Source organism: Aotus nancymaae, unplaced genomic scaffold (assembly GCF_030222135.1).
Source record: "Aotus nancymaae isolate 86718 unplaced genomic scaffold, 86718_ANA_hifiasm-v0.15.2.pri h1tg000040l, whole genome shotgun sequence".
In the NCBI taxonomy this organism is placed as follows: Eukaryota; Metazoa; Chordata; class Mammalia; order Primates; family Aotidae; genus Aotus; species Aotus nancymaae.
Window position 1 is genome coordinate 116,918,983 of NW_026988454.1, and position 26,556 is coordinate 116,945,538.

General features: G+C 35.6%; 1 protein-coding gene across 7 annotated transcripts in view; it reads left to right on the plus strand.

Annotated features, from left to right (window-relative positions):
- The window catches only part of SUPT3H (SPT3 homolog, SAGA and STAGA complex component), a 513,545-nt gene that overhangs the window by 169,772 nt on the left and 317,217 nt on the right, over positions 1–26,556 (plus strand). The window contains exon 2 of one of the 7 annotated variants that reach the window (XM_064361003.1): positions 10,774–10,822. The exons of the other annotated variants lie outside the window; for them this stretch is intronic. The gene's annotated coding sequence lies outside the window, so the exon portion shown is untranslated. The remainder of the gene's footprint in view (positions 1–10,773; positions 10,823–26,556) is intronic. 7 annotated transcript variants of the gene reach the window in all.

Genomic DNA, 26,556 nt, shown 5'->3' on the forward strand with positions numbered 1-26,556 from the left:
TTAGATTTCCACATATATATGTGCAAAACATTTGGAGAATATGAATGAGGAGAAATTAATGAAGATATTTCAGGTAGGTATTTCAAAGAATGGCTATTTTTATTTTTATTCTGTACCTAATTTCAGTCTAATAAAATTTCCATATATATATGTGCAAAACTTTTGGAGAATATAATTTAGTTTCAGAACATCAGGAAGATGAGATATAAAAGTGTTTTTATAAATGTTCCTCTAAAATAGAGCATGTTACTAAAAACTATGTTCTTCTTTTCGAGTATTTTGTAAAGGTGCTGTTTTATAACTCATAAAAGTGAAAGCTGTTTTAAGCAGTTAACATTATGCTGCATTATGGCTGTTGATATTCCTCTTGCCCAATTTTTCTCTTATTTACTTCATTTTATGCTCAGTGATTCTTAACCTGCCTCATGGTCTGTATCCTAGATTTGGAGCATAGATTATAGATTTGGAAGAAAGAGGTCAGAATCTTTGATAACAATATACTTAAATACCCTTATGTCATAAGAGAGGAACCAAACTCCAGAGATGTAAAAGATTGATTTCTGATTTATTTAGAGAAAGGCACTACTTAACATGTATTAATTACACTCCTGTTTTATAACTAGAATCTGTCTTTATGCCTGTTGACAAACCTGAGGATCACAGCAATGAGTAATCCTGCCTATGATCACGTAGAATGTTAATCGAAGAACCCAGATTTAAATTGTTGACTCTTAACCACTGTTCAGTATTTCAGTAAGAAGGGCTGCACATTAAAAAGTCTTTTTCAAAGAGGGAATCCTTCCCAAATCATTTTATGAGACCAACATCATCCTAATACCAAAACCCGGCAGAGACTCAACAAGAAAAGAAAACTACAGGCCAATATCCATGATGAACATAGATGCAAAAATCTTCAATAAAATACGGGCAAGCCGATTACAACAGCACATCAAAAAGCTTATCCACCATGATCAAGTAGGATTCATCCCGGGGATGCAAGGCTGGTTCAATATACGCAAGTCTATAAATGTAATTCACCACATAAACAGAACCAAAAACAAAAACCACATGATTATCTCAATAGATGCAGAGAAGGCCTTCGACAAAATTCAACAGCCCTTTATGCTAAAAACTCTCAATAAACTAGGTGTCGACGGAACGTATCTGAAAATAATAAAAGCTATTTATGACAAACCGACAGCCAATATCATACTGAATGGGCAAAAACTGGAAGCATTCCCTTTGAAATCTGGCACTAGACAAGGATGCCCTCTCTCACCACTCCTATTCAATATAGTACTGGAAGTTCTAGCCAGAGCAATCAGGCAAGAAAAAGAAATAAAGGGTATTCGACTAGGAAAGGAGGAAGTCAAATTGTCTCTATTTGCAGACGACATAATTGTATATCTAGAAGACCCTATCACCTCAGCCCAAAATCTCCTGAAACTGATAAGCAACTTCAGCAAGGTCTCAGGATACAAAATCAATGTGCAAAAATCACAAGCATTCCTATACACCAATAACAGACTTAAAGAGAGCCAAATCAAGAACGAACTGCCATTCACAATTGCTACAAAGAGAATAAAATACCTAGGAATACAACTAACAAGGAACGTAAAGGACCTCTTCAAGGAGAACTACAAATCACTGCTCAACGAAATAAGAGAGGACACAAACAGATGGAGAAACATTCCATGTTCATGGTTAGGAAGAATTAATATCGTGAAAATGGCCATACTGCCCAAAGTAATTTACAGATTCAATGCTATCCCCATCAAGCTACCAATGACCTTCCTCACAGAACTGGAAAAAACCACCTTAAACTTCATATGGAACCAAAAGAGAGCCCGCATAGCCAAGTCAATTCTAAGCAAAAAGAACAAAGCGGGAGGCATCACACTACCGGACATCAAACTCTACTACAAGGCTACAGTAATCAAAACAGCATGGTACTGGTACCAAAACAGAGATATAGACCAATGGAACAGAACAGAGGTGTCAGAGGCGACACAACATATCTACAACCACCCAATCTTTGACAAACCTGAAAAAAACAAGCAATGGGGAAAGGATTCCCTGTTCAATAAGTGGTGTTGGGAAAACTGGCTAGCCATATGCAGAAAGCAGAAACTCGACCCCTTCCTGACACCTTACACTAAAATTGACTCCAGATGGATTAAAGACTTAAACATAAGACGTAACACCATAAAAACACTAGAAGGAAACCTAGGCAAAACCATTCAGGACATAGGCGTAGACAAGGACTTCATGACCAAAACACCAAAAGCATTGGCAACAAAAGCCAAAATAGACAAATGGGACCTAATCAAACTCCACAGCTTCTGCACGGCAAAAGAAACAGTCATTAGAGTGAATCAGCAACCAACAGAATGGGAAAAAATTTTTGCAGCCTACCCGTCTGACAAAGGGCTGATATCCAGAATTTACAATGAGCTAAAAAAGATTTACAAGAAAAAAACAAACAAGTCCATTCAAAAATGGGCGAAGGATATGAACAGATACTTTACAAAAGAAGACATACATGAGGCCAACAAACATGAAAAAATGCTCATCATCACTGGTCATTAGAGAAATGCAAATCAAAACTACATTGAGATACCATCTCACGCCAGTTAGAATGGCGATCATTAAAAAATCTGGAGAAAACAGATGCTAGAGAGGATGTGGAGAAATAGGAACACTTTTACACTGTTGGTGGGATTGTAAATTAGTTCAACCACTGTGGAAAACAGTGTGGCGATTCCTCAAGGACCTAGAAATAGAAATTCCATTTGACCCAGCAATCCCATTACTGGGCATATATCCAAAGGATTATAAATCGTTCTACTATAAGGACACATGCACACGAATGTTCATTGCAGCACAGTTTACAATAGCAAAGACCTGGAACCAGCCCAAATGCCCATCGATGATAGACTGGACAGGAAAAATGTGGCACATATACACCATGGAATATTATGCAGCCATTAAAAACGAGGAGTTCACATCCTTCGTAGGGACATGGATGAACCTGGAAACCATCATTCTCAGCAAACTGACACAAGAACACAAAATCAAACACCACGTGTTCTCACTCATAGGTGGGTGTTGAACAAGGAGAACACATGGACACAGGGAGGGGAGCAGTATACACGGGGGTCTGTTGGGGGGGAAGGGGGGACAGCGGGGGGGTGGGGAGTTGGGGAGGGATAGCATGGGGAGAAATGCCAGATATAGGTGAAGGGGAGGGAGGCAGCAAATCATACTGCCACGTATGCACCTATGCAACAATCTTGCATGTTTTTCACATGTACCCCAAAACCTAAAATGCAATTAAAAAAAAAAATTCAAATGATACCTGTACCACATTCCTAAATGGATAAAGGTCAAGTTTGTAAGCTAAACTGATGGTGCTCATGTAAGAGATAATTAAGAATAAAGATGCAATCTGCTGAAAAAAAAAAAAAAAAAAAAAATGTCTTTTTCAGGTTTCTTCACTTTGGGATGTTGAAGCCTAGTTGCTGAAGTAAGCTAGAATGAAAAGTTATGAGTCAGGTGGATTCTATTTATACCTGAATGAAAGAATTACTGGTTTAGATCCCCAATCAACCCACTGGGGCCACAAACAGATGCACTATTTTCTAGTGACTCTTTGGGCAACAGGGGCACAAAGGTAAAAAGGCAGAGGGCAGTGAGGTGAGTAGAACAATAAATTAGGTATTGATAGTGCAAAGTGAGCAGTATTGTAATATTCTTTTGGTTATACATGGTGGGGGCATCAGTGATGTCTTCCCCTAAAAGATGACAGTTAAATTGAAGTTTGCTATTGGCAGGAGTTAAAGAAGTGTTAATGCCTTTGAAGCATGTATCTCTTAGGCTTTGAAGTTTGTATGTGGCTTTTTCTGGCTCTTTGCTGATAAGTTCTCCCCAACACCAAGATTCCAAGTCTCAGTTGACAGAATATGGTTTACAGTTATTGGTTGGTTTAGAACCATTAGGAATAAACTTCTGCATGTACTGCAGATGACAGATAGCAGTGATAAAAACATTTAATAAGTGCCTGGCTTTCTTAGGTAACAGAGATCAGCTCTGGAATTTGGTAAACCCTGTTTGATTTAAATTCTCCTTCTTCAATATGTGACCATGCATAAAGCAGATAATCTCGGTGAAACACTAGTTTTATAGATTAAATGAAATTTTTTTTATAAAGCTCTTAGCACAGGGCCTTGTATATATTCAATACTGTGTTAAATGCTTTTATTAATAAAATGAGCTTGTGTTTGTATTTGCAAAAATGTAATGGTTAGTACATGTTACTTTGATGCTGTTTGTGCTTAAAATAGTGGAGAAAATGTTCTGTTTAAGTTTATAAAAGATATGTTTTTTGAAGAAATCCACAAATAATTTACCAATAGAGTTCTAAGTGTGTACCTTCTCCAGTACTTGGACGTCTATATGTTTTATATACATCTTTATTTCATCACATATTGAAGCTGAGAAGTTTTTGATAAGTTTTGAATTTTTGTCTCATGGTGTTTTTCAGATTTGAAGTATAGCCAATATCATTCCTCAACTACTAATTTTTAAAAATATCTTTAGGGATTTATCTTCAGACTCTTTTTTTTTCTTTTTTTGGGCATATTGGGTTTCTATTTAATCATAAATCATCAGTTGTGTTCCTATTTAATCATAATTGTGATCCCTTGCTTCAAAGAGTTTTACACTCTCAGATGGGCTGGATTGTTACAGATAAATACAGGGTAATGTAAAGATAATATTTTATAAAGATAAATAAATGACCATATTCCACTGGAATCCCATCACTTTTTAAAAAGCAAGTAGAGGCCGGGCACAATAGCTCACATCTGCAATCCCAGCACTGGGAGGCCAAGGTGGGTGGATCAGGAGGTCAGGAGTTGGAGACCAACCTGGCCAACATGGTGAAACCCCATCTTTACTAAAAATATAAAAATTAGCCAGGCATAGTGGTAGGCACCTGTAATCCCAGCTACTAAGGGGGCTTAGGCAGAATCGCTTGAACCTGGGAGGCGGAGGTTGCAGTGAGCTGAGACTGTGCCACTGCACTCCAGCCTGGGTGACAGAGCAAGACTCTGTCTCACAAAAAAAAAAAAAAAAAAAAAGCAAGTAGAATTTTTGTGAATGCCTTACCAGAAGGGAATAATATCGAATAGTCATCTGCATTTTATGACAGCTAGGTGTTGGTATTACATAACATCTTAATATTTTATCAGTTTTGAAGTGACTCACTGTTCAAGTTGGGGACACTGGTTTGAAAGGTCTTCTTCAGTTATAAGACAGAAAAATGCCATGGTGGTTTTGGGTTTTGATTAAAAATAGCATGTACTGATTTCTGTGTAGGTATACTTAGCATATTTGTTTATATTTATTCAGTGTTGGTATTGCCTTTATTTCTAGCAAATATTTCTTAAGAGTATTTTTGCCTTGTTTGTGTGGTAAAATACAGAAACAACAAAACAATGTGTAAGTTTATATGCAATTTATAGTGTTAAGATATTCATTTTAGAAAATCATATGACAGGTTGCTTTTTTTCGTTTGATTGTATGTACCTTCTGCTAAATTAGTGCCCTGAGATTTATTAAAATTTGTTTTCAACATCTTAGTGCTCATGCTTAAAACTAATACAGATACAAAAAATGAATGCCTTTCAGAAATTTGGACAGTTACTAGAAATTAAAATACATCAGTAGCTAACATGCATATAATACTTTACCATTTATAGAACCACTATGTCATTTTTCATTCTACCGCCAATGTATGGGAATGTTACTGTCTCAGAGCTCTTACTTGACTTGCCTATATTATAACACTTCGACACCACCAAGACGTTTGGCTCTAGATTCTGTGCTCTTTCTTTATTCCTCAAGGAAGTGTCTTGATTTTAAAATTATTGTCATGCATATTGGACTTACCATATCACAGAATTAAAGTTATATGACATTCCATTGCATTTTGGAAAAGAAAATTAAGAGAGGGAAGTCATGCTAGCATTCTTGTATTAATAGAAATGACAGCTGTGAAGCTGCTAGAGAAATATTAGGCCCTTTGGAAGTAAAAGTAGTTGTAGTATCTAAGTTAAGTAAAAGCAAATTACCATATTCACATTCTCAACACAAATTTAGGGGACTACTAGATTCAGAATTTTAAAGAAAAAGAAAACTAACCTAAGCACCTTTCTTCAGTAGTCATTTTTATTTTGTATTAACACACCTTTTAAAGATTATGATAAACTATACAGATAGGCTTTAGTTTCCTTAAACAGAATTTCACTGAACTGATTTCACCTACAGGGGATTTGTGGATGTAGTCAACAGTCAATTAACATAAACATTTTATTTGGCTGGAGAGGGCAAAGTTTTTCTGTAGAAAGTTGGTGGTGGAGGGGAATGTGTTCTTTATTTGTAGACTGAGGAAAATTTCATGTTACTGTTTGGTTTTAATCCAAAAACATTTGAGGAAACACAAAGTACTACTCAAAGTTTTTAATTGTCTTTAATTCAACAAGACTCACATTTGCATCCAGTGTAGGACAATGCCTATAGAATTATTCAAAAATGATTTTTTCTTGTTCTATCAGCCCGAGGAATGATAACATCTCTGTAGCTATTAAAATATTGATAGTATGCCCTTTTAAGAGGTAAGTTTTCTTACCTAGAAGTCTACCAAGAGTTGTTTTTTTAAATCATAGCCTGTCCTAAATCAAAGTGAGGCAACTATTAACTTTCTGTGTTGAAAGGGAGAAGTGGGAAGTATGAAGGCAAGCTCCAGGAGTCTGACTTAATGTGTGACCATTCCACCCCCTGGGGCTGTGCCCTGTGGATCTATTTTGAGCTGCCAGACTCAAAAGTAAATAATTTTATTTAACATCTTCTTTATATACTGGTTTAAAACTTAACTTTATAAGTTAAAAAAAAATGACATTGCAAGCAGTATATCCTTCTTAACTGATTTTATTTTCATATGCTTTGACTACAGTCCTTGAAATCATAGGATGACTTGCAGATTTTAAATGTATTACAGTTCTGGCTAGAAAATAGTAAAACTACATTTTACAGAATGAGACTCTTAGATTATTAAGGTTGCTTATCAAGGAGCTATTGCAGAATAATCTGAAGAGCTTTTCCACAAATTTCTCCAGATAATTTGATTGGATATTTTTATAGATTGTGGTCATACAAAATGCTTTTAAAAGACTCTAAACCCTGATATTAAATTGTAAGCAAATTTAAGATAGGACCTGAACATATAAAAACATTTTTTTATGTTCAAGCAATATTTTGGATAGTTCTTACAATAAACACTCAATAAATGCTTATTTAATGAATAATTCTGATTTGGAATAATGTAGCATCTTATGCTACACACACTTGGATCATAGCCAATGTTTATTTCATCCGGGAGCCTTTTTTTATAGTTTTAAGTATAAATTTAATTTTCCTCATCATTTAGAATAATTTTAATAATTTAGAATGATTTTTATTTCCACAGAATAATTGGGTTGCTTTATGTGTAACAGCAGCATAGTTTTGACTCTGAAAATAAGAATGCATTTGAGTAGTAAAAAAATGAGTCATGGAGTTAATGTGAGACCAAATTATAACACTAATTTGGCTTAATTTTTTTCCTCATCTGTGAATGAATGAGTTGAGACAGATTTCAGCTCTAAAATTATATGAATGTTTTTGTAATTGTAAAGAAAAAATATGTGGACCCTATTTGTGTACTCCTTTTAAAATTATCTGATCCATTACAATCAGAACTTTATACTCATCACTACATTAAAATCGTTCATTCAGAGTTCAGCATTGCCACTGGAATTAACAAGTCCAGTTGTGTTTCTTCAGCACCAGATCAGCAGAATCTGATCAGTTTCTAACAACTTCTGGCTGATTTTTGGAAACAATTTAAATCTCTTTATGATGTTGAATGGCACTGAAGGCTCTTCAGAGTTTAAGCTAAGCTTTCCCTTTTGCTCTTAGCTCTGGTAGCAAAACATTTTACTATGCTAGGTGCATGTGTACTTACCTTCCATTGTTCACAGTGTTCACTTTACCTGGAAACAACCAGGATCCAACCTACTCTGGCCCAGATTTACCTGTGCTTCATGGAATCAGAGATTTAGGCTCAGAGTTTCTAAGTAATTTAAAAACAGATGCAGCCAGGATTTTACCTCAGGTCTTACTATTTACTGTGTGAATCCCAAATATCTGAGACAGGTGTTGGTCACTTTAGAAATGTATTTTGCTAAGATTAAGGATGCACCTGTGACATAGCCTTAGGAGGTCCTGAGGACATGTGCCTAAAAGTGGTTGGGATATAGCTTACCTTTATTCATTTTGGGTAGATATGAGTGCCAGTGTGACACTCAAGGAAATGCTCATTGGACCATTTAATCCTGGAAATAGGCTTGTCTCTTCTTTTGTTAAATGTGAATGGTAGAGTCAATCAGTAGTTGAGCTATTGTGGACTTTGGTTTCTACATTCATTTTTAGTACATCAGGCTTCAGTTACCTCGAGTAGAAAATAATGTTACCTTGTGCTTTGTATGGGCTCTCTGGTTTTTCCCAATGTTCCAGCTCCTTTAGGACAGCTTTCGTCAGTGCCAGTAAGGTTGCACCACAGACAGGGAATTTCTCTCTGTACTCTTGCTCTTCCCCCAGCAGTAAACTGCTGTTCCTCATTATTGGATGTGAAGCTTGCAGTGGGGACAGGATGGAAATTTCTTAGTTCTCAACCTTAATCTTAGGTGGGCCCTGCATACATGTGCCTTGCAAGTGTGACCTTCTCTGTGTACATGGCTGATCCTCCTATGCAACCAAACTTTGCCTTGTTTCACTGGGGTCTTGAGCTTTAGAGGACATCCGCTAAAGTCTTGACCTAAGGTTTCCTGCTGCTTCTCTGGTGGCTTAAACTTGTGTTTGGTATGAGAGAAGAATTATTGTGTATCTCTATATCCTAAAATAGAAACAGAACTTCCAAAAAATTTTAATATACTTTTTAAAATATGAAATGGGCTGAATTTTTGTGACAAAATTAAGTTCATAAAGAAATACCCATTTATGGCAAGCTGCTTTGTGAAACACTCCTCAGACTGTCTGGTATACATGTTTCTCTTCTCTGACCTTAGGGGAACTTTTGTGGAAAGTTTGAGAAGTACCCAAGTCTTAGGCCAAGCAAAAAAACAAAGACAGAAAAACCCACCTTAAAACACTGGTGAGTCATCAGTGAGGCAGACACTTGTAGGTTGACTAATGAAGCACTCATTCCCTAACTCTTCTCTTGTCTACCTGTATAAAGGAGACTGGAAAAGCTAAATACTGTCAATTTTTGTGATTCTTGGTAGTTAGATTCTGTAACGTCACCATGAACACTGAATTAGCACATTCTAAACTATTGTTCCTAAGGAAAATATGAACAAACACAGATACACTTCATAAAGATGATGTAATCTTAATCCGGAAAACAACTCATCCTGGTAGAGTGTCTCTTTATTTAACAAAAGAGAAACTGAGGTTCAGAGTGTTAACTGACTTTCTGACGCACCACTAATAGGTCCCAGAGTTGGGATTCAAACTCATCCAGCTGGTTCCAGAGCTGGAGCTACTTCCACTACACTGCACTGCCCACTACAGTCTCTGTCCTCTGGTGGTCATCTCTGTGTGAGAGCTGAAACAAGAAGGCAGAGTGTCTCCTTATTAGACCTTAGCTGGGAACATGTGCATCAGCTACTCAGGTTTTTCAGTGCTCTACTTGTTTGCTAATGATCACGAAAACACAGCAAGTACTGATTTTGGGGTTACAAGTAAATTTTGTTAAGCAGGCTGATTCACAAATATGGGATTGTAAATAATGAGGATCAACTGTATTTACTTTTAAAATCTCCCTAATAGTTAGGGATAGGTATGTGACAGAGTTCTTCTATTTAAAGATAAGTCATTAAATGTCTGCTGAGGAGTTTCTGCTTTTTTTTTTTTTTTTTTAATAAAAGTGGCAGGTGACTGGTGCTGCATCACCATTTCTGATTTAATGTTGATTTGAGTTGAAAAGTATGTCAGTGATCCTCTGACAACAAGGTAACAAGTATAAAGATGAAAAGCAGGACTGTAAGGTGAAAAGATAGTGCTGCTTGACTATAGCAATGAGCAGCCAAACCCATCCTAGCAACCACCTACCGGCAGTCATTTTAATTGAGAAAAATAACTGCCTACATATTTAAGCTTTCTGTTGGTTAAGCTTTCTGTTATTTGGAAAAGAATGGTTTCCTAATTGACATAACTAATAATCCAGCTTTTATTTAAGTTTTTGTAAAGTTAGTGTACTTACTGGCAGTTGATTATGCTCACTACTTTACATACGTAATATTTATGTACTATATTAGAAGATTATTTTAACTGGCCGTATTCTTGACTAGATTTAGGTAACAGTAAATTACCTAAATGCTAAGTTAAGGGCAGTATTCTAGTGCATTTCTTTTGATAATCATAAACAACAATCCAATTAGCAGTGAAATGAATTGTACCAACTTGAGCCTTGTCTTTCATGGCATTATTACTTTGAGTCATTAGTAATGCAGTGCAAAGCTTTTTGAGTTGTTTCCAGTTATCTGTAGTTCACCTGGAAAGATTGGAAGTACAGAAACTAGTGCTCAAGAGTTCCATATTGCTCACTAATGTTTTAGATATGTAATCTTCCCACTTCTCTTGCAATTCATGTGCTGTTCTGCGATTTCATAGGTCAGCAGAAGATCTTGGAACATCAGGTGTTCTTATGCTCTACTTTCAAGTAAGTATCAAACAAAAAAATAATTGTCACTTCACACCCTACAGATCTCTAAGGATGCAGACAGTATTTGGAATACACACTAGTCTTTAACTTCTTGACTGATGGAATAATCTTGTATTTAAATGAAATACCTCCTTTTACTTGAAGTCATTTTCCCCCTATTTGATTGTTATTGACTATGGACAGTTCATTATTCCTCTTATGAAAATAATTTGTATATTACCTATCACTATGAACAAGTGTCATTAATCTTAGAAAAGAATGAGCTTTTTAAAGGACTTGAAGTCTATTGTTGGCTGTCTCCCTTGAACTACCTGGACAAGACATCTCTTCTAGATTTGTAAACACCTTAAGGTCAGGCACTTTCTCTTATCTTTATATCCTCAACTATTAGCACATGCCTTTAAATAGAGAATTTTATGCCCATTTGTTGATTCTAATTATCTTTAATTTGGATATAATGTTTTGTTTTTTGTTTTAAAGTTGGGATTTTGCACTGTTGCCCAGCCTGGAATGCAGTGGCATGATCTTGGCTCACTGCAGCCTCAAACTTCTGGGCTTAAGTGTTCCTCCTGCCTCAGCCTCCTGAGTAGCTGAGACTACAGGTGCACACCACTCCACCTGGCTAAGAGTTTTTATTTTGTAGAGAAGGAGTCTTGCTGTGTTGTCCAGACCTACCTCAAACTCCTGCCTTCAAACAATCCTCCCCACCTTGTCCTACTGAGTCACTGGGATTACAAGCACTACACCCAGCTCTGTGTTCTTCTTCTTTTTTAATGGGTCTTATTAATTTGTAGCAAGTCATGTAACACTGAATTAATCTGGCAATTATATGATCATTGGTAAATCTATGGGGCAGAGACCTGCCTGTTTGTAAGGTGGAGGAAAATGAAAAATATCCATTCCCTTGAAAGCAAACCGTGGCATTACCTTTGTCAGTTTATGTTTTTTTTGTTTGTTTGTTTTTTTAACATGTTCTGAAGAGTTATACACATTCCTATGTATTTGATGGAATACTATGGTCATCATTAAACCTTTATTTAGTACTTGTTATATTTAAGGCACTGCCTAAGATACAAAAGAAACAAAAGGCATCGTTTTTAATCTTCCTGGTCTTACTGTTTAGTTGCGTGATAAAGACATTTGAATTAAATAGTACAGATATAGTATGTGAAATAGTGTTTAAATTAAGCCATATAAAATAAAATGTCTACTTGTGTGATGCTAAAAACATTTGAGAGAATATTAGTATAGTAGGTCTTGATTAATCAAACGTTTATTGGGTGTCAGTTATGATTAAAGCCGCAAGACAGGCTTTGTATGTGTTGAGTGGTCAGCAGCTTTGGGGGTGTGGACACTTTATGCCTTCAAGGAGTTCTGACTTCATGTGAAGTGGCCTTTAGCAGTGATGGTACTTCCAAAAGTGCTTTTGAAAAAATGCAGTTTATGAGAGTCTCACCCACAATTTGCTGTAGAGAAGAGAAAATGCAATAAGAGTTCAGAGAGTAGACAGATTTTTCTAGTGTCTCTAGTTTTAGTTCTCTTGGAGACTTTTGTTCTAGAAAAATATTACTCTACATAGAGATCAGTTCTCCTGAGATGGGTACAGTCAATTGAAAGTTGAAGTGTGGCTGTGAACTATTCTTTTGGGGCCCAGGAGTCACCTTCATAGTCAGACCCAGGTAATGCTTCCTTCTGGACACAATAGTTCATCAGATAAACATTACTGAGTTAGTTTGTTTTTGTGTTGTCGTAAAGAAATACCTGAGACTGAGTAATTTATAAGAAGAGAGGTTTAATGGGCTCACAGTTCTGCAGGCTGTACAGGAAGCATGGTGCTGGCATCTGCTTGTGGGGAAACCTCAGAAAGCTTACAATCATGGCAGAAGGTAAAGGGGAAGCAGGCGTCTCATGGCATGAGCAGGAGCAAGAGATAGAGTAGGGGGAGCACACACTTAAACAACTAGAGTTCCTGAGAATGAACTCACTGTTTCAAGGACAGCATCAAGCCATGAGGATCTGCCCCCATGACCCACACACCTCCCACTAGGCCCGCACTCCAACCCTGGGGATTATATCTCAACATGAGATTTGGAGGGGACATTCAAACTGTATCAATTACCCTAGTTCAGAGGCAGGAAAATTTTGTGGCGTAAAGGATGTTATAGGGGGAGATTCATATCGAGACCTAGAATAGAACCTTTGGGTATCCATTTTTTTTCCTTGTATAACAAATTGTTGTATTGCCGACATACTGTACTTCTTTTGTGTCTATGAGTAGTTTTACTATGTTCTTTTCTTTTTCTTTTGTACTTTACTTTTTTATTCTACCTTCCTACTTAAACTTACAAATTTTAGGGATTTTTGTTTGTTTGTTTGTTTCAATTCAGTATGCATTTCAGGCCTTTTGGAAACTCACCATAATTCACTTATATATAAAAAATGTTTTTCCCAGCTAAAACAATATTTTAGTTTCAGGTTTTGTTATGCTTGCAGAATCTGTGTGTGTCATGCTCGTTCATTTTTATGGAAAACCTCTTTACATCTTGACTGTAGATGTAGTCCTTATGTCTTTGGTCATCTAATTTTAGACTGATTTTCAGGAAAACATTTGGTCATGCATGTATTTTCTTCTCTATGTCGAAGCACTACTGTTATACTACTACTATGAATATTTGCTGTAGATATTTTTGTAAGTCCCTTTTAATATTCCAGAAACTTTAACTGCCTGTTTGAAGACCTGCCTCATATTAACAATTTTTCAAAATAAACAACATTTTAGTGAGTTTGTCTTTTAATTTACAAGAACATGAATGTGAGTCTTATCTCAGCCTGCCAAATGGCTATTTAAGAGAAACATTTTGGTATCCTTGTTAATGACCTTGGTTTTAACCATTTGAGAAGTATACTCTATGCTTTATATTAGTTCTTCTGGTACCTACTTTTCAATACTATTTTAAAGTTTTATTTATTTCTCTGATGACTGTACCATAAATTAATTATTTGAACCCAGTTTTTTTGGTTAGTTTATAACTCAACATTAATTTTTGGGATTGTGGACTGTGTTGTGTTGTTTGGGTATATATAGGTGTGGGTGTGTTTTAACTTTGGCTTCTGGTTTCTGCCTTCAAGAAAAAAGCTCAGACCAATAATTGTTTTTGAAAAATTCTTGACATAACTGAACTGGAATTTGTTAATATTTACTTTTCTATTTTGGAAACAGAAAATAAAGAGCAAGAACAACCAACAAAATGTAATAAGGAGAAGCTAACTAAATGTGGATCTTATCGTAGTAGCTAAGGAATTCGAACACTTTAAACATGATAAATTTGTGATAGACTTATGTAGCAGCTACACATTCATAATTTATTTAAAACAGAATCTCTGACTGTTCAGAAACTAGATGAATTGTGAGTTATGGGTGAATCTGCATGGTTCTTGATGGTCTCCATAACTGAAGAAAGCTTGATGTTTAGATACTGGGTGAGGCTAATGATGACTCTAGATCCAGTGATGACAACCTGTCTCTCCATAAATCCTTTCTCTAGGATGACTATTTTGATCTGTGTCTCAGATAATTCAGATAGGGCTAATTGATTTTGGAGCCCAGATGCCTAATTAGGCCCAATTAAGTCATTTTGAATAGTGACTTCACGATAAGTAATTTGAGCCAGTTACATTCAGATGTGCCCAGCAACAATCTTCCACCTATGGAGAGTTGGAATCAGTGTCACCGAGTCCCATGTTGCATCACTGGAAAATGGGTCTACCATATTGACAGCAAGTACACCTTGATCAAATCTGGTCAGTTCAATAGCATATTGCACTTGAATAGCAGAGGCTTGATGACCTACAAAGGAAAATGATTGGAGAACTGAACATCTTGGTCATCCCCTTCAGTGGCAAGGGGAGAGTAGGAATGTAGAGACTGGATTCTAACACAACTGCATAGGTTGTCTTTAACATACTACATCATGGATTTTAGAATGCAGCAGTGATGAACACTCAGTCAAATTGAGATGTATGTTCCTTGCCATTAGATTTGAGTCCATTTGCTCTAATTTTTTTGATCTTGAAACCACACTTTCTAATGAGATAGCCCCACTGACTGGCAGGGACCATCTGACTAGTAGTAGTGGAGTGTCTGTTGTTTTCCCATTACCTACTTATTCTTGGTGACAGATTCTATAGAATGTGTTCATATCAAGGTATGACCTCTGGTTCTGCACTGTCTTAATATAAAATAGGTGAGTGAGTAGGGTGGGCAGTAATATTTCTGGAAGGTATTCCTATACCATGACAGCTAGCAAAAACCATATAAGGAAGTGGTTGGGTATAACTCACCCCAAATCAAAGGTATCCCCAAGTCATCCATTCCTTAGCAGGATTCCAAAAATGTCTGATCTAGAAAGGTATTATCCTGTGTAGAGTTCAGATCTTCTGAGGTTGGTGGAGTTAACCCAGAACTTATAATGTGGCTGTGAACTAGTGTTCTTTCTTCCAGGGTCCAAGATTTACTTTTATAGCCAGACCCCGGCATGCTTCCTTCTGGACACTACAGGTTATCAAGTTGAACATTACTCTAGTTCAGAGGCAGGATGATTGTAGATCAGAGTGAGGGAAGAAGTGACTCTGTTAGGGGTTGAATTTGTAAAATAATTGTATGATATATATTATATTAATATATAAAATAATTATTCATAATTATAATTTATAAATAAATTATAAATATGATTCTTTTTTAAATCCCTTAGATCATGGTTAGGTCATGTTGCAGAATTATAATTATATATTAGTAATAATTATATTATTATAATTTCAGAAATTACAATTTTAGATATATAGTTTTTAGAGTGCTGATCATAATCTAGAACAATGATTCTCATCCTTGGCTACACATTAAAATTACCTAAAAAGCTTTTTAAAAATATAATGCTTATGTTTCTACCCAGACCAATTAAATCAGAATCTCTTGGGATTGGAGTTCTTGGCATTGGTATGTTTTTCACATCTGTAGGTGATTCTAATGTGCAGCCAACTTGAGAATGACTGGTCTTATCTTAAAATATAAAAATATGATCTGATGATACATTATAAATGAAATATTAAATAATATATTGATATTTGGAAATTGGTTCTTAAATATTGTTTTTAAAAAGAATGTTTCAAAATATAAAAATTGATACCCATTTTTCTTAATCATGTTGATTGTTAAGCCTCTCTAATTATTATGACATTATTGAAACTCTTTTCTGCAATGTTATATGTAAACATAGTCCATGAAGTTGAATAATAGTTTATGAAAAAAGGGGAAGGGTCTCACCAGTGTTTTAACAGAAATAGATCATATTTTTGCCAAATGATTGTATTTTCATGAAAATTATTGGAAGTTGCAATCCTTTAAGTTATTAATGTTCAAATATATACATGATCAAATCAACAGAGATCATGTATACGTGGTAGTTTCTGTTAAATTCTTGACACATATCTTGATTTCAACTAGATTATCAAAGTCTCACTTTTTTCACTAAAACCACAAAAATTATGGTATTAAATCATGGAATTAGTTCATTAAACGTCTGTTTATCAACAAGTATTACATACTAGCTTTGGAAGTTATTGTAAAAAGTGTTCTGATAAGAAATCAAAAACTTAATCATTCTAATGTATATATATATTTTAAGAGAAAACCAAGGGTTTTAAAAATATGTATTTATCTTCTCACACTTAATTTACAATTACTATTATAGAATTGGAACATTTTAAAAAACTCATTTCTTGTTATGAAGTTCTATTTTCTTTGGGTTGACAAATGAATACTGCAAAGCTGGCATTGATTTAACATTTTTATAAACAACGATTCTGGAAACTTCTTGAAATCATACTCAATTATATTAGTATCAGAACAGAAAAGGGAAACAAAAGGGAGGTAGCATTTTGAAATTTATGTTAGTCATTGATCCTATGTCTTTAAATGTGACAGCAAAGGTTTTAGTAAGAAGTGTTTGCATTGTACCTTTTGACCGCTCTAGAACTCAGGAAGGATGCAACAGTTTTGTTAGTTAAAAAACACTATACAAATGTTGAGGATATCTGTATGACCTTAGGGGACTAAAAGCATTTTTGTCATCCTGTGATAAGAATAAAACCAGGTGGCTCTATTCTGTGGCTTCGGATGTGGGTTTCTTTGTTTCTGATAGTCTCAGTCACTGAGAGAAACAAGTTACAAATGCAAAATGGGCTGTGCTTTTATGCTTCATGTAGCTTAGTAGCATAATTATTGACTGTAGAATTTTCTGTTGGCTGTGTTTTGTGACAGGCTGTTTTCTTTTTTTTCCTTCTTCTTTTTAAAATCCCCTAGAACATAGATGGGTCTCCACCTCCCCAGTTCGAGCAGTTCTCCTGTTTCAGCCTCGCGAGTAGCGGGGGCTGCAGGCATGTGCCACCACTCCTAACTACTTTGTATTTTTGGTAGAGACAGTGTGTTACCACGTTGGCCAGGCTGGTCTCGAGCTCCTGACCTCAAGTAATCCATCAGCCTTGGCCTCCCAAAGTGCTGGGATTACAGGTGTGGGCCACCATGCCCAGCCCACGTTATCTTTTGACCTATCTTTGATAACACAAATATGCACACTCATTTCCCATTTAATTTTTAATAATGTATTATAGCTCCTGTGCTGGTAGAGTCATCAGTTTCTTTTCATTGTTGCATTATTAATTTTACTTTATTACTGAAAGTTGTTTCACAAACATGAGAAATATATTCTGATGTCTGTTGTTTTAATTAAGTGATTAATTCATGTTGTCTCTATTAAGGGACTAATTCATTCAACAAACGTTATTGTGTGCCTATCATGCCTGAGGCTACTAGTGAAGAAGATGAAGGTTCTGTTTTCATGAAGGTTACATTCTAATGGCAGAAGTAGACAACAGATACATGATATTGTCTGATGATGGTAAGTCCTAGGAAGAAAAATAAAGCAGGATAAGGGGATGAAATATGATAGAGCTGATATTTTCAACATGGTGACCAAGAAAGGCCAATCTGAAAGGTGATGTTTGAGCAAAGATCTGAATGCCGTTATGCCAGTATGCCCCAGATATTGCTATATTGCCCTTCCTGTGTGAGAGAATAGCAAATGTAAAGACATTTAGGTAGGAATGTATTTGGTGTGTTTGAGGAACATTACAAGGGCAGTTTGGTAAGGGTAGAAGGCATATATGGATGAGGACAAAGAAGGCAGACCTTGTAGGGCATGGTCAGAAGTTGTGATTTTATTTAAATGTGTATTTTTTTTACTTAAAGGATTTTGATTAGGGGAGGATATGATTAAATTTAAAAGGATTACTCTAGGAGCCAGGTGTGGTGGCTCACCCCTGTAATCCCAGCACTTTGGGAGGCTGAGGTGAGTGGATCACTTGAGGTCAGGAGTTTGAGACCAGCCTGGCCAGCATGGTGAAAATGCCATCTCTAATAAAAATACAAAAATTAGCCTGGTGTGGTGGTGGACACCAGTAGTCCCAGCTACTTGGTAGGCTGAGGCACAAGAATTGCTTGAACCCTAGAGACGGAGGTTGCAGTGAGCCAAGATAGCGCCACCGCACTTTGAGCCTGAGCAAGAGAATGAGACTTGTCTCAAAAATAAAAATAAAAGGATTACCCTAGCTGCTTTGTGGAGGAAACACATCAGGTGGGACAGAGATGAAAGCAGAGAACCAGATAAACATCTACTAGAATTGCCCAGGCTAGAGATGGTAGTAGTTTGGCTTAAGGCATTAGCAGTTGGAGATGTGAAACATAATTGCATTGTGGAAGTATTCTAAAGATAGCTGTAAGATTTGCTGATGGATCTGATGTGGAGCACAAGAAAAAGCAAAAAGTTGGAGATGATTTTAAGGCCTTCGTTTGGGCTGAAGAATTGTGGAGTTATGGGGGAGTTATGTTTGGAGAAGAAAATTAAGATTTTCGGTTTGGATGTGTTCCATTCATGATACATAAGTAGTGGGATCAGAGAGTCTGGAATTCTGGGGAAAAGTTAGCATAGAAGTTTGGGAATCAGCTTATAGATGGTATTTACAGCTTTGAGACTAGATGAGATCACCTAGGAGGTATATAATAGAAGAGAAATTGGTCTGAGAATTGAGCCCTGAGGCACAAGTTAATGTTTCAAGAACAGAAAGAGAACCAATCAAAGAAACTGAGAAGATGCTGCCATTAAGATAGAAGAAAACCTGTTGAGCATGGTGTCCCAGAAACCAAATGAAGAAGGATTTCAGGAAGTAAAGAGTGAACTGTATTAAATGCCAAGGGCCTTTATCGCTGGGCTACCTAGCTAGCCTACTGGTAGACAATACTTGCCTAGAAAACAGAAACTTGATATAAATTGATGTTCATTTTAAAAATACTTTGATTTAGAAAACAGTTACAATTATGAATTAGAATTACATTTTTAAGTCATAATTACTTGTAAAATTTAATACCCAGAGTTGGAGGAAGACTAAACACTTCTAACTTGTTTTAGAGTGACTACAGTTAACTCTGTTTCTAAGGGCCTGATTTAAGCATTTCTTTTTTTTTTTTGGAGACAAGAGTCTCTCACTGTCTCCTGGGCTGGAGTGCAGTGGCACTATCTCAGCTCACTGAAACCTCCACCTCCCAGGTTAAAGCGATTCTCTTGCCTCAGCCTTCCAGTAGCTGGGATTACAGATGTGAGCCACTGACCCACCCTTTTTTTTTTTTTTTTGGTATTTTTAGTAGAGATGAGGTTTCACCATGTTGGCCAGGCTGGTCTCGAATTCTTGACCTCAGGTGATCCACTTGCCTTGGCCTCGCAAGTGGAATCCCTCCCTGTGCTGGGATTACAGGCATGAGCCACCACATCCGGCATGATTTAAGCATTTCTTTGCCCAGCTTCACTCCATTGTAATCTAGTATCTGTGTAATAATCTTAAATGGCTATACATTTCTAAGAGTATCAATTTGATGTAAGCAATCTTAATTACAGATAATCTGAAATACTTTTCTCAATATCAATGCTATGTATGGCAGTATATGGGCTTTCAAACTTTTTAAAACTTGCTTTACAGAGGATATTTGAAAATACATTTATAATAGTGTTTGTAGAAATTAGTAAATTAGAATAGTTTTTTCCCAACATTGAATTAAAAATACTAGATGAAAAAATAAAGCTTTACTTATAAGTACTAAAATTTATTAAAAGTTTAGTTTGAACCCATTTAGTTTACTATCTGCACACCCACTTTTCTGTTTTCAAAATTTTTCAAAAATTCAAAAAGTATTTTGTCCTGTAAATTACCATAAAGGCTATGGTTGGAGAAATATGTATGAAACGTCCTTTTCTTTGGATTTCAAGAAGTTAACTTTTTTGTTTTCTGGTTGCTTCTCTTATTGAATTCTTTGAAAACCGAATAAACATGGCCAGGTGCAGTGGCTCACACCTGTAATCCCAGCACTTTGGGAGGCTGGGGTGGGCGGATCACGAGGTCAGGAGTTCAAGACCAGCTTGACCGATGTGGTGAAACCCAATCTCTACCAAAAATACAAAAAAATTAGCTGGCCATAGTGGCGTGTTCCTGTAATCCCACTACTTGGGAGGCTGAGGCAGGAGAATCACTGAATCCGGCAGGCAGAGGTCTCGTTGAACCGAGATCAGGCCATAGCACTTCAGCATGGGTGACAGCATGGTGAAACCCATCTCTACTAAAAATCGTGCCTGTAGTCTCAGCTACTTGGGAGGCTGAGGCAGGAGAATTGCTTGAACTCAGCAGGTGGAGGTTACTGTGACCTGAGATTGCAGCACTGCACTCCAGCATGGGTTACAGAGCAAGTCTATGTCCCCCACAAAAAAAAGGCAAAATAAAGATTATAGTATATTCTGAATTTAGTTTATATTCAATATTGAATGTTTAGAAAAAAAGTCTCATTTTGTATTTTGTCTTTCTACTCAGCTGTGTTTTAATAGACTCTTCAAGTATTTATATATTTGCCTGTTTCATATGATAGTTCTAGAAGAACAGAAATTTCCAAGAATGATCACTTGTTTCATCAGACATTTCCATGTATGTTTGACTGATGTTCAGTTAATACTTGACAAAATTTCCCAAGTAATAGTTTTAGGGATGCATATGTTAAGCTATATCTGAATGCTACTGTTTTTAGTTAAAAAAAAAAAAAAAAAAAGGAACAAAATAAAACTTTGAACTTTTAGAATTTAAAATGTGTAATTTTCACGTATTCTAATTGGTTCTTTTGATTTATGAGTAGCTCCTGGAATAATAAGTAAAAGAAATTAGTTTCATTAGAGAAATCATTAAGTATTATAAGCTAACAGTTCTCAACCTTAGTTGTACACATTTATAACCATTCTGAGGAGCTCTTAAAAAAAAAAAAAAACACTGATGCTGGGGCCCCACATTCAGATACTCAGATTCAGTTTACCTGATGTGTAGCCTGGACTTTTTTTTTTTTTTTTTTTAGTTCAGATGATTTTAAAATTTAGCCAGTGTTAGAACCACCGTGCTGAAGCCATCACTCACAGTATCACTGTCTGAATACGGATGGGAAATTTTACTTAGATATGCTAATAGTATGGAATACTAAACATACAGATATTTGGAATTTTTTTTAAAGTTTTTTTGTCCAGATTGTTAATATTTTTTAGACCTTGCTTAGCACTGACCAGATAACAACTACCTTCATATATTCTTACTTTGATTCCTAGTTTACACTACATTCAAAGACACTGATGTGAGTTCATGTGTGTTTATCTAAATATGGATTTTATGTGATTTCAGCTTTTCTTCTACTTAAGCATTGGAGAGGTAATTTTTAAATGGTTTTTGCAACTGACAAATTTATTTTCTCTCAAATAATTGGACAGTGATGATATTTCATAAAGTAGATCAGCTAATGGAAAAATTGTAAAGTCTTGAGGAGTGTGCTTCCTGTCTGAGGTGTGTGCTTCTGGTGTACTCCTGTATGACTTAGTTGAGTTGGCTCAGTTATCTGTAGGAGATTCCATTTCCATTATTAACTTGCTACTGTAGATTGTACATAGTAGAAATGGAATTTAAAAGTGTTATGCAAAGTTTCTACCTAAATTACTAAACCTTGTTCTGTCATTTTTTTGGTTATGATTTTCCTTTTAACTGTGGTGGGTCATAGATAGCTACAAGTTGGCATTTATGGGCAATAATTGGAATGAAAATTGACAGTGAGACTTCATTTCCACTTTTGACAGTATTTGTATTTGTAACTCATGATGGAGTTATTCTTATGTATAGGCAGTGTTTGTTCATACCAATGCATATATGTCATAGTTATGTGCTATAATATTTTTCAAGTTACAGCTATATGATAATATGTTTAATAGTCCCAACAATTCACACAAAAGAGAACTGGAAATTTAAGATATCCAAAAACATATTGTGTACTAAGAGTTTGGGATGATTACATAAACAAAGATGGGAAGCCCTATAACTTACAAGCCCGGGTGCTGAAATCAGCAAACTTGAATATAACTCTACTGCTTAGAGTCAGTCCTTCTAAAATGCAACATATTTGCTCCTAAAAATCAGCATGCTTTTCAGAATTACACAATGAAAACCACAGGACTTACGAGAAAATGGGATTATGGCACAATACTCAAAAACTCAGTCACACATTTCAAAATCATGAGTGTTAAATGGTTATTAAATAAATGCTGCAATACATTTGGCACTTTATGTTGAAAGAGACCTGAATTCCCTTATGGAAGCGAAAAGGGTTGCAGCTTGTGAGTTGTGAAGTGATGGAAAGAGGATTATCTGAAATCAGAAGGCAAATTGTAGTACCCGATCTGAGTAGGTTATCAGTCACAACTCACATGGTGAACTGAGATAGCTGGTTCCTGTCTGAGGTGTGTGCTTCTGGTGTACTCCTGTATGACTTAGTTGAGTTGGCTCAGTTATCGGTATTCACCTCATGTTTCTCATGGATGAAGTCACTTATAAGCAAAATGAAATCTGAGTTAGGCTCACGTTGTTCCCTAATATATCAATTAGATTGGGACAAATTTGCATTTTCAGAATAGGTATTGTAGCAGAACTAATTGTACCATCTAATTAGCTTTAGCACATTACTTAACCTCTCAGAGTCTTGATTTTCTTATGTGTAACATAGGGATAGTAGTATTGACCTCATAGGAGTTTGAGAAGAATTAAATGAATGTACACCTACATATTTAAAATAGAATATGGTAAATGTTTGTTAAAAAGGAAGGAATTTTCTATAACTCCTATTTAGAAATCATCCCATCTGGAGAAATTAAAAATGTGTTTTTGTGATTTTTATTTCTTCAGTTAGACAATAGATGTTATATGTGTAGATTTAGCATTTTATAGATAATTTAAGTCTACATCTATAATTCAGTTAGTTGCTACCAGCAGTGATGCTTGCTTTACCCATGAGTACATGATAAAAATACATGATAGAAAGTTAGCATGTTCTTATGGCTTAATTTTTTTTGTAATCATCAGTTTATTTATTAAAATAGTATAATTATTTAACTGCTAGCTAACACTGTTTAATCATCTTTCTTCTTTCCCTTACATTCATTGTCTTAATCTTTCATCTTTAGTATTACCATAATATAATCAAATTCCTCTGTTCTTTTCCCCTTTCCTGTTTCTAGTACTAAGATGTGCCTTTATTTTCCCCCAATTCATTCATCCTCTATACCACTGCCAAAGTGACAGTGATCAGTCCATTTCCTTGCTAGAATTTTCTCCTCACCTCCCAGCCATCTCTTCCTGTGACACCAGGCACTGAAGCCATCCTGGATGATGTAGTTCTTGTCTGTGCTATAGGAGATGTCTGGGGCATATCTGTCTGGGGCATATCTGTCTGGTCAAGTCCTTTATACTCTTCCTTTATGTGTATCTCTCCTGCAACAGGAGTTACACTATATAACAATATTTTTCACATTTATGGCCTCACTGAAGTCTAAGCTCTTTGTGTTCAGAGAATTTGTATTATTATCTCTTGGGTCTAGCATATACTAGATGTCCAATTAGTATTAGGGAAATGAAGGAAGGAAGGAACAATGAACAAAATGTAGATCAAAATGCTTAAAAATTGAACACCTAGGTTTAAGTTAATGAATTAGTTACTTCAGCTTTTATCATTCATTGGTTAATTTTACATTTCTCTTCTTTTTCTTTTTTTCTAAAACCAGGACAACATATTTTAAGTGTCTCAACAATATAATGTAGTGGTCAGGAGCAAAGTCTGTGAAGCTAGACTTAAGATTCCTTGGTTAGATTTCTCACTCACCTACTTATTCATTTGATGAAGTTAGGCAATTTACTAAATCTCTCAGTGCCATAGTTTCTTTACCTGATAAATGAGAATAATAATAGCATTTGTTTCATCAACTTATTGTGATAAGTAAATAAACTGTGACTGGTGAAGTGTCTAGAATTTTAGCTGGCACATGTTAAATAATAAATGTTACCTATTCTTGTTCTCAATTATTATGAACTAATGCCCTACTGTTAAGTTTCAAGGACAATTTTTTTTATAACCTGCTGTTAAGTTTCAAGAACTTTTTTTCCTGACATTTCTCTAGAGCATTTTTGCATATACCATTCTCTCCTACTTACTTATAATGTGATGCTTCTTCTCAATTTAATAAAGAAAATCTTACCAGATGCAGGTGTCAGTGATTAAAGGTAATCAAGGTTAATCTAGTTCACCCAATTTTGATGCTTTATAGGCCAACCACCTCTTGTAATGATTATTAGGCATTTATTGTATTTCTATTGTTGCTACATATATTACACATAATATGTTTCACTATTAAAGATGAGTAAGAAACAAGAAAAAATATTTTTATTTCAATAATTTTTGGGGGAACAGTTGGTTTTTGGTTACATGGATAAGTTCTTTAGTGGTGATTTATGAGATTTTGGTGCACCATCAACCATGCAGCATATACTGTACCCAGTATGTACTCTTTTCCTGAGTACACCTCTAACCCTTCTTCTTGAGTTCCTAAAGTCCATTATATCATTCTTATGCCTTTGTGTCCTCATAGTGTAGCTCCCACTTGTAAGTGAGAACATAGGATATTTGGATTTCCATTTATATATTTTCTTTGCCCACTCATTGATTGATGGGCATTTAGGCTGGTTCCATATTTTTGCAATTGTGAATCGTGCTGTTATAAACATGAGTGTGCAAGTCTGCTTTTCATTTAATGACTTACTTTCCTCTGGGTAGATACCCAGGAATGGGATTGCTGGCTCAAATGATGGTGCTACTTTTAGTTCTTTGAGGAGTCTCCATACTGTTTTCCATAGTGGTTGTACTAGTTTATGTTCCCACCAGCAGTATAAAACTGTTCCCTTTTCACCATATCCATGCTAAAATCTATTATTTTTTTGATTTTTTAATTACGGCCATTTCTACAGGAGTAAGGTGGTATCTCATTGTGGTTGTGATTTGCATTTCCCTGATCATTAGTGATGTTGAGCATTTTTCATATGTTTATTGGCCATTTATATATCTTCTTCTGGGAATTGTCTGTTCATGCCCTTTGCCCACTTTTTGATGGGATTGTTTTTTTTTCTTGCTGATTTTTGTGAGTTCCATGTAGATTCTGGATTAGTCCTTTGTTGGATGCATAGTTCGTGAATATTTTCTCTTACTCTGTGGATTTTCTGTTTACTCTGCTGATTATTTCTTTTGCTGTGCAGAAACTTTTTGGTTTAATTAAGTCCCATCTATTTATCTTTATTTTTATTGCATTTGCTTTTGGGTTTTTGGTCATTAGCTCTTTGTCTAAGCCAATGTCTAAAAGAGTTTTTCTGATGTTATTTTCTAGAATCCTTATGTTTCAGGTCTTAGATTTAAGTCTTTGATCTATCTTGAGTTGATTTTTGTATAAGGTGGAAGATGAAGATGCAGCTTCATTCTCCTAGGTGTAGCTTGCCAATTATCCCAGCACCATTTGCTGAATAGGATGTCCTTTCCCTACTTTGTGTTTTTGTTTGCTTTGTTGAAGATCACTTGGTTGTAAATATTTGGCTTTATTTCTGAGTTCTCTATTCTGTTTCATTGGTCTATGTGCCTGTTTTTGTACCAGTACCATGCTGTTTTGGTAACTATAGCTTTGTAGTATAATTTGAAGTCAGGTAATGTGATGCCTCCAGATTTGTTCTTTTTGCTTAGTCTTGTTCTGGCTATGTGGGGTCTTTATTTGGATCCATATGAATTTTAGGATTTTTTTTTCTAGATTGTGAAGAATGATGGTAGTATTTTGATGAGAATTGCATTGAATTTGTAGATTGTTTTTGGCAGTGTGGTCATTTTCACAGTATGAATTCTCCCTGTCCATGAATATGGGATGTGTTTCTATTTGTTTGTCTCATTGATTTATTTCAGCCGTTTTTGGCTATCTTTCACTTCCTTGGTTAGGTATATTCCTAAGCATTTTATTTATTTTGCACCTGTAGTTGATTTTAGCATGGATATGGTGAAAAGGGAACAGTTTTACACTGCTGGTGGGAACGTAAACTAGTACAACCACTATGGAAAACAGTATGGAGATTCCTTAAAGAACTAAAAGTAGTACCATTTTTTTATGTGCTGTTGGATTCAATTAGCTAGTATTTTGTTAAGGATCTTTGCATCTATGTTCATTAGGAATATTGTTCTTTAGTTTCTTTTTTTT